Source organism: Otolemur garnettii, unplaced genomic scaffold (genome assembly GCF_000181295.1).
Source record: "Otolemur garnettii isolate 467f Iridium unplaced genomic scaffold, OtoGar3 scaffold00070, whole genome shotgun sequence".
Taxonomy (NCBI): Eukaryota; Metazoa; Chordata; class Mammalia; order Primates; family Galagidae; genus Otolemur; species Otolemur garnettii.
Genome location: NW_003852465.1, coordinates 6,126,351 through 6,135,377, shown reverse-complemented (window position 1 = coordinate 6,135,377; position 9,027 = coordinate 6,126,351). Strand labels below are relative to the sequence as shown.

At 41.2% G+C, this 9,027-nt stretch overlaps 1 protein-coding gene across 2 annotated transcripts in view; it reads right to left on the bottom strand.

The window, feature by feature from the left end:
* The window catches only part of ANO6 (anoctamin 6), a 182,000-nt gene that overhangs the window by 76,753 nt on the left and 96,220 nt on the right, over positions 1-9,027 (bottom strand). The gene's annotated exons all lie outside the window — the stretch shown is intronic.

Sequence of the window (9,027 nt, the reverse complement as noted above, 5' to 3'; positions counted from 1 at the left end):
ACTAGTCATTGCTGTTTGTCCCCAAATCTGTGAACAAATGCCCCTCATCCCTAACAAATAAGTTTGAAAAAAATGGAATCAGTAACAACAAAATAAATGAGCTTTTAGTTGATGGCTTAAAAACAAAACAAAGAAATAATGTCAGAACTTAGGCCTGATGCAGTTTAGTGGTTTATAACAATCCCTGTTACCATATGAATGTGAGTAGAGCTGATCTGATTTACACTGAGGAAAGACTCGAGTTGTGTTCTTACACAGCTTGCCAGGATGTTAATGTTAGAATCAGATTGCTTTTTAACTGACTCTCTCTCTCTATATATATATACATATATATTATTTTTTTTTGAGATAGAGTCTTACTATGTCACTTTTGGTAGAGTGCCATAGTGTCACAGCTCACAGCAACCTCAAACTCTTAGGCTAAGTGATTCTCTTGCCTCAGCCTCCTGAGTAGCTGGGACTACAGGTGCCCGCAACAACGCCTGGCTATTTTTGGTTTGGTTGCAGTTGTCATTGTTGTTCAGCAGGCCTGGGCTGGGCTCGAACCCACCAGCCTTGGTGTATGTATGTGGCCAGCACTCTACTCACTGAGCTACAGGTTCCAAGCCATTAACTGATAATATTTTTAAAGTTTCCATGTTTTCATTAAAAATTGAAGGAGAGTCTGCATTTTCAGTCATTTGGTGGAATTACTTGTATGTTAAGACCATGAAATATGATTAATTTTCCTCTGCATTCAACATCCATTGCCACAAAAATCACCTAATTTTACCACCACCATACTACCCACTTTCTCTGTTTCTTCACACTTTTGAGGAGACGTATTTTTGCTACACATAAAAAGCCGGTATTTATCATTCCTTTCCTCTTTTCCACCCTGGAGCGTGTGAAGATTTATTATTAGTATGTACTGGGTTATCCCAGCTGCAGGTAGTGATCCTTCTCAATGCACCTTCAGCCCAGGGGATCTAACCAAGGGTTCTAACCACAAATGGTGATCTGGCCTTAGACTTTTTCTATCCAGGGCACTAACGGGCCAAGAAAACAAAGCTGACATCCCCATCCAAGGCTTTTATATGTAATTCCAGTTATTTAAGCCCAATAAACTTTAAGAGTAAGGAAAAGTTTATGAAAATGCTAAACCCTGTCTTCTTCATTTCAGCCACAGAGTCCTTTATGCCCTTAAATTTCTCTTTCTTTCGGTGAGGACTATACTATTGGTGACAACCAGGCCAGTTGCTAGAGGAAAATTATGTGTGGAGTGAAAAATATTTCTCAGAACAGCAAATGGAGAATGGGGTAGGGTTGGATGTAATCAGGAAAACCTGGTCATTATTGCAGAAGACTGAAAAGTGTACAGGAAACAACTTGTTCTCTGTAGCCCACATCCTGTGGCCTTTGATTGGGTCCAGCAGGAGCTCACTGACGTTAAGTTCTAAAGAGTGAGGCCTGGAGAGAGAACCACATCTGTCGGTGGCTCTGGGAGCTCTTCCTGTGCACGGCAGTGTGGGCTGGTAGTCTGCACGCATGCCGCTCCTGAGTGACAGAAGACTGTGGCCCTTAGTTTGGAGGAAAACCTCACTGACTTGGCAGTAGCTGCATGAGTGAAAAAAGTGGGTCAAACTCTGACATGGTACTTCTGGAATGCAACGCCAGAGTGAAGGGTGCCAATTTTCCACTGCTGGGAGATCCGGGTTTCCCATCTCTTGGCAGGACATTCTACTGGGGGACTGGGGAGAAGGGAGAAACTAAACGCTGGCCTGGAAAGAATATGTAACAAAGGGAGCTGGTCTAAATAAAAAGGCTGATTTGTGAGCAAAATGTGTTGTTATTTAAAAAGTAAACAAAAAGCCTGGAATTTTCAGTGGTGAGCCCCACTACAGGTCTAATTCATACAACAGGACATTAAAATGGCAGAAAATTAAAAAAAAACAATTATTCCTGTTTTAAAGTTTTGCTTTGTCCAGATGATGTAAAATTTTATTAATTTTTCGAAATACATACTGATGATTTTCTTTAAACGACTGATTATCCAGAGATGAACTATGCAAGTCATGACTTTGATGCCCTCTCTTTGTATCTACCAAAGTTTTGATCTTGAGTTTTTCTGGTCATTTATCTTGTTTTTCTACCAAGTCAAATGGTACCAACATGAAAGTTAAAATAAAGACACTGAAATTCAATCTTAAAAGTTTACAATTTATCAGGTAGAATCCTTTTAAGATTAGAGTTTATGCATGGTTACTGACTTTCCTGTTGGGAAGTGTGTGAATTCTTATGCTCATCAGGGTAACTTATTAATTGTTACCCTGAAGGTCTTAGGCAAATGTCTTCAATGCTAAGACGGTGAACAGAGTCTCTAGTTGTTAATACTCCCCTTTCTTCCTGAAAAAATACCAAAAAACATTCTAATTATGGTTTGGAGTCTACAGTACTTTGTATCTGTTTACACCCGTTGCCCTCGGGTCCTGAGGACACCAGACCCCACTAATCTTGCACTCCTACTTGCTTAGGGCAACCTGACCTGGTGCTGCACTATTAGTTAAGGGCTGCAGCAGTTAAAGGACTGCCTACATTCACTCCTCATTCTATCAAAATAAACCAAAACAACACTGCAGATGGGTGGCCTGACTTCCTGTGTTGGGTTGTTTAGCTCTGACATCTCACACTCAGGATGAAGGGCAGACACGCTCAGTCTGAGCAAGAGAGATGCAAGAAGTCAGAGACTGGCTGATGGGGAGAGCGACTGAAGAAGAGAGGCCAGGGAGGACCTGCCCAGGGGTTCTGCAGCCTCCCTCCTCTCCATCCGGCTTCTTGCCTTCTCTTACTTATGGGGCAACTCCATCAACAAAAGAACACAAAGAGGCAGGATCCTGCCCAACCAAACCAGGACAAAAAGGCAAGTGGCAACATTAAACCACCCGGTGTTTTCAAGTTGGAGTGGAGTCTGAGAACATGAAAAACTCATTGTTTTTGCTATTAGTAAGAAAAGTATATACGGATCCAGTCCCTGGGGTCAGTAGAGAATTCCAGAACCATATGAAAGTAATTGAGAAAGAATGCTTAGTGGACAGAAAAATTATTCCAGAATGAGCATTTTTCAGTAATACTTGGTTTAAAAATTTCTCATGAGCAATCTCCAATTGAAATATAGTAGAAACTATATTTCTTTGAATATGATGTTCCATTCACATGAAGAGGAGATAACATGATGCTGAGGTCTGTTTTCTAGGCAGAGAAAGAAGGAGGTGGGCAGAATGAGGCCTGAAGAAATGGCTGCCAGGGTCTTTCCCTGTGTGACACTCGGGTTGGCAGTAGTTGAGCAGCCCACCCTGCTGACACGCACTCTCCCGGGACCCCTGCCACCAGAACTTTGTGAGTATATAAAATAACTTGCTGTTTATGTTTCCAATCTCACACCACCCAAGTGTCCACTACCAGGTCCTCAAACAACGCTGACTGTAACCAAGTATCATTTCACTTACAGAGGAATCAGCTCTCCTTTTAAAAATACTGAATCTAAACTATTTGTCCACCATCTAGATAAAAAGCAGTCTGATTTATCTTTGCTCAAACTCTTGAGTACGTGTAAGGATGTTTGAAACTTGCCTTGCACAGCAAATGATACTGTGTGATTGTATTTGAATTTTCAGATAGACTCTTCTTGCCCTGATCTGGATGTCATTTATTATGAGGGTGGAGAGTAGAATGCAAGATATATTTATTATCTAACAACTGAGGGATTATGTATGAAAAGTAAACAGTATTGGTTGGGTTTGGGGGCTCACAGCTGTAATCCTAGCACTCGGCAGGTCCGTGGAGTGCTTGAGCTCAGGAGTTTGAGACCAGCCTGAGAGAGAGGGAGACCCCGTCTCTACTAAAAATAGAAAAATGAGTGGGCATGTTAGCCCACGCCTGTAGACCCAGCTACTTGGGAGGCTGAGGCTTTGAGGTTGCTGTGAGCTCTGATTCCAGGGCACTCTTAGCTTGGACACAGAGTGAGACTCTATCTCAAATAAATAAATAAAAGAAAGAAAGAAAGAAAAGAAACAATATCAAAATACTCACATAATTTGAAGTACAACTGATATGTAAACATGGATGAAGTATGTGGCACTCTTTAGACTAGTGAGACAAAGTAATTAATCCCAGGAAGAATAAGTTGGGGCGGGGGGAGCACAAGGTTTCACCATAATAGAGAACTAAAATGAAAATGCAAGATCTTCTACTTTTCAGTAAATCCTGAATTCATGAATACAGCAAGTTCTAGGGAAACAAAAGACTTTGTGCCAATATGTGGATCTCACAAACCTGAGACATAATGACGTTTTATTTACATGCTATGTAGTTATGAATGATGTAAGTGTTCTTCCTAACTGTAGCAGAGCTCAGGCATCGGATTCGAGGCTTAAATAGTAAGTGGAATGTCCCACCTCCCTTACACAATTGTGTAGAAGAGAGACAGAAGTGACAGAAAGAGACCAGGTCAAATTTTATTCCTTTTATTTAGGTCAAAATAAAATTACAAAGTGCTGAGAAAATTGCCAAGACTACAGCCAAGAACCACAGGTGTGGAAGGCTGAAAGCTAAAGGTAGGAAGCCTAGCACTGGGAGGGGGAGGAAGTGACATATTAACAGTGGGGATAAGAACACCCAGGGGTGCCACACAGGAAGTCAGCGTCAGCGTGTTTTGGGTCGACCGGACATTCAGGAATGTGCAGAAAAAGAGCCCATTCAAGGACTAGGGTATATTCTGAAGTGAGGACTGAGTCTGTTTTAGAGTCAAGTGTGTCAGGATGTTCCAAGACCATCTTTGGTGGTGACTCTGTGACCGTGGTTCTCAACCTTCCTAATGCTGCGACCCTTTAATACAGTTCCTCATATTGTGATGACCCCCACACGTGAGAAGTGGTGTCTCGGTTCCTAAGACCATCAGAAATACGTGTTTTCCCATGGTTTTAGGCAACCCCTGTGAAAGGGAAAGGGTTGTTCGACCCCCCAAAGATTGAGAACCGCTGCTCTATGATGATCAAAATGTACTCAGGAGTAACCCAGAATGATTTCTGCACAAATCACATCATCTCCTTCCCTGCTCTATTAACCACACTGCAACTTCTAAAGGCCACTGGCTCACCTTGAGTTCTCTGCTGAGCCTTTGCACATAGCAGGAACTAAAGTTTACTTTCTTCTTAGAACAAAAAGAGCTTTCTTTCCATGCTGGTAAAAGTGAATACGTACTCGTTATAAAACAATTCTGAAAATACAGAAAAGTATAAAGGAAACAATAAAAATCATATGTGATCCCCATCTCCCAGCGTTGAGCTAAGTCTGCTGAAATGTTGAAATCTACCCTTTCGGGCTCACATGTACATTCATGCATGTGAGCACACCCATGAACTTTAGCGGCCCCCAACCTTCTGGGCCCCAGGTTTCATGGAAGAAAATTTTTCCATGGACTTGGGGGTATGGGAGTCTGAGGAGGCTGCATGGGTAGGAGATCTGACAGGAGGCAGAGCTCCGGCAGTGATGCTGTGGGGAGCGGCTTTAAGGAAAGATGAAGCTTTGCTCCCTCTGCCACTCATCTGCTGCTGTGCAGCCCAATTCCTAACAGGCCACGGACCAGGGCCAGACATACACTGACCAAAATGATACCACACTGTATATACTGTTTTATAAACATCTATCATAGACACTTGTCTAGCTTTATATAAAGCTCTGTCTGCATCATGTTTAATAGCTGCAACATAATTTAGTTAAATAGTTCTTCCGCTAATGAACACAGAAGTTGTTTCCAATTTTCTGCTTTTATAAACACTGTTGCAATGAGCATCCTTGTACATATGTATCTGTGCACATGTTCAATTACTAATTCCTTAGGCTAAATTCTGGAAGCAGATTTTAAGTGGTGTAGCCTTTTAAAAGCTTTCGATACATAGGTGGCTAGACTGTCATCCAAAATATTTATGAAACAACCTGTCCATCATGGAGTATGAGCACGCTTTGTTCTACCCTCACTATCTTTCCACTTCCCCCAATCTGGCACTCAAAATATTTACCTTTTTTTTTTTTTCATTTGTACCTTTTAACTAGAGAGCGCTAACACTGTTATGGGTACACTCAAATAAATGACTGCTTTTTGGGGAAGTGCTTACATAACTCCTACCCTTGACCCAACTGAACTATCTAACTATCTAAGCATTTTTCAGTTAGGTTGTCTGGGGTCTTAATGATGAAATCCCCAAAATCACACGTAAATGGGATGAGGGGTGGGGAACCTACAGCCTTAGGGCCATACACGGCTTTCTGGATCCTTGAGTACAGCTGAACAGCTGAATCCAAATTTCATTAAAAGGATTTGTTCTGTGAAGTTTGGATTAGGGCAAGAGCTGCATTTGGTGATCTGGAGGGCACCTGTGGCTTTGAGGCTATAGATTGCCCATTCCACAGACCCATAGAATTCCATGTGGTTCATTCTAGAACCCTTGTCTACAAAGAGAAGCTTGCTAAGTGGGGGGATGCACCGAACATCTTTTCAAAGGTAAGGACTCAATGGGAGATGTGGAGGGCTGGTTGTGAGAGAATCCAGATGTATCCCCAGATGGTACATTCACCAAGCAATCTAAATGCAAAAATGGTGGCGTTTAACCACTGTGCACTCTGTAGTATCCATGTGAATAGGCAGAGTATGCTGCTGGTTAAGATACTATTACAAGGGGAGGCTGCTCCTGGAATTAGCACGTGTCTCTGGGGTTGTGGTCACAAAAAAAGACAATACAGAATGATGTATATGGTGACCTTAGAGTTCATTTTTACCAGATAAGACCCAAACAGAAAAAGGAGAGACATTCCAGGGCACTGTCAGCCAGCCTTGGGCTCAGCGATGTTGACATGTTTTTTGCAATGTGGACATTTAACTGGAATGTGGCAGGCTAACTTTAGAATGTCATCACCCCCAGTTGACCGACTTTCCTTTACAGTTTACACGCCACCTGCATAACTACCAAATGCCAGTTATGTATTCTGACTCACGTCTTTAGATTTAGAACCTGTTACTTATTTGGTTTATAAATGATTTCTGCTGCAAATTAAAATTCACGTACAAATCCTTAAAACAGTCTATCTATTTTACAGTAGTAAACGATATAAATAGCTGAATTTGTTATTTTCAGTCATTTCCCATCAGGGGCAGATGTAGTCCAGTTATAAATATCATTAGATTGTGCCATGAAAATGTCTTCTTGTTGTTATACACATGAGGGAATGTTCAATGCCAATGGCCTTCTAATTTGGTACATGCATTTTGCCTTTGTTTCCCTTTGCCTGAGTTAAAATAAACTCCAGCTCTATTATTAGAACATCACATTTTAGATGCTTGATGAGAAAGAAGGCACAATGCTTCCAGCATAATTATTATTAAATATTTCTCTCTAGTTCATGCCAAGGAAGCAGGACTTTTAGCAAACAGAGTTCTCATATAATTTTAAATAGTCTTAACGTTTCTGAAATAGGGTAGAGAAAATAGAACTTTGAAATAATACGTATTTAAAATAAAACTCCCTTAAAAGGAGTTAACTCACAAGGGTAGGTAATAAGCTTTCTATTGCTGAAAGATGTTTCTAAGCCTTCTCAGGGAGCAGTGGACTCTTACTGAATCTTTGTCTTATACTCAAAGAGTTGTCACTGGGATTTTCATTGGCATGATTTTATTTTTTTCTTTTTTGCTTCCCATTTTCCCACAGACTTTCCACCGTTTTCAAATCTCAGTTCAGCCTCTCTTAAAGGTGATCTGGAGAAAACAAGGGATTTGTGGAGAAAAGTCAAAAAAAGGAAAAGGAAAAATGTGAAAATGCCGACTGTGGTTATTTTGATACTTTCCTTTTCTAGAAGAAGCCACTGTCCATAGTAGCATTGGTAAAAGAAGTATGAGATTAAACTGTAAGGTACCTCTGATAAAACGTTAGGAAAGAAAAAGGGACAGATGTAATAGAACAAGGCAAGTGGTCACACAGGAATGATGATCCTCCCAGAGGCTACCTCTAAAGGTTTTCATTCTCACAAGGAGTCTTGCTTTGCTTTAATAACCGTTATGGACTTAATATGCATCATTTACACAGGATTTTCTGAACCTACGAGGACATTCTGTCTGCACCCTCTCCTGAGGAAGAAGCTTCTGTAGGTTTTCCACCTAGCAAGATTGTTGTCCTAAATTACGTTTCTAGACTTTTAAGGAAATAACTAACAAGCTATATTCCGGAATCAGTTGGAACCAAAATAATATTGTGACAACAGATTCTTTATGACTTCTCTTAGTGGGTGGGCTGTCGTAATACTCTATTCACAACATTAAGAGCCTTCATCGTAAGGAACGATAATTTTAGCTTGACACGTTCCCCTCCAAGAACGTTCTTGTTCCTTTTAATTAGCCATATTTCATTTGCCCTTAGCTTTCTATTTTTTGTTCTTAGAAAACCCAGGTGGTTATACCTCAAAAATACTTCCCATTCACCAACCCGCTGCTGTGAGCTTTCCCCCCTTTCTCAGTTACCTATGGTACAGGTGATGAGGGTTAGCAGCCCCTGAAATTGTATAAAGAGCCAATCTCAGAGATGACTACAATCTGAGAATGAACAGAAAAGGGAATTCCATTCGACAGTCGTTCAAACTGGTGGGCTGAAGGTGTAGGGACCGATGGTGTAACCAAGTTAGCTAGTCTCAGGTTCTTTTCTGGGTTCCCGTATAATAATTCTTCTCCGGACTCCCTCCTGTTACAATCCGTCACTCCCATGGTGACACGTGTTTGACACTCATCTAAGGGTTTTCCCGGTATGATTTCTTTGGTGAACTCCTCATCTTTCACAAGAGGTCTCTACTTCCAGTCTTAAAATTGCCCTGAGTTATTTTTAGTTTTTCAGCTGTACAAGATGACTGTCACCATCTATAACTCCCTTGACAAATTGTTATGTCCCTGTCCCCCTTGGCCATCATCTCCTTGGAGTACCACGATGGGAGTCAATGTGGGCAGCCTCA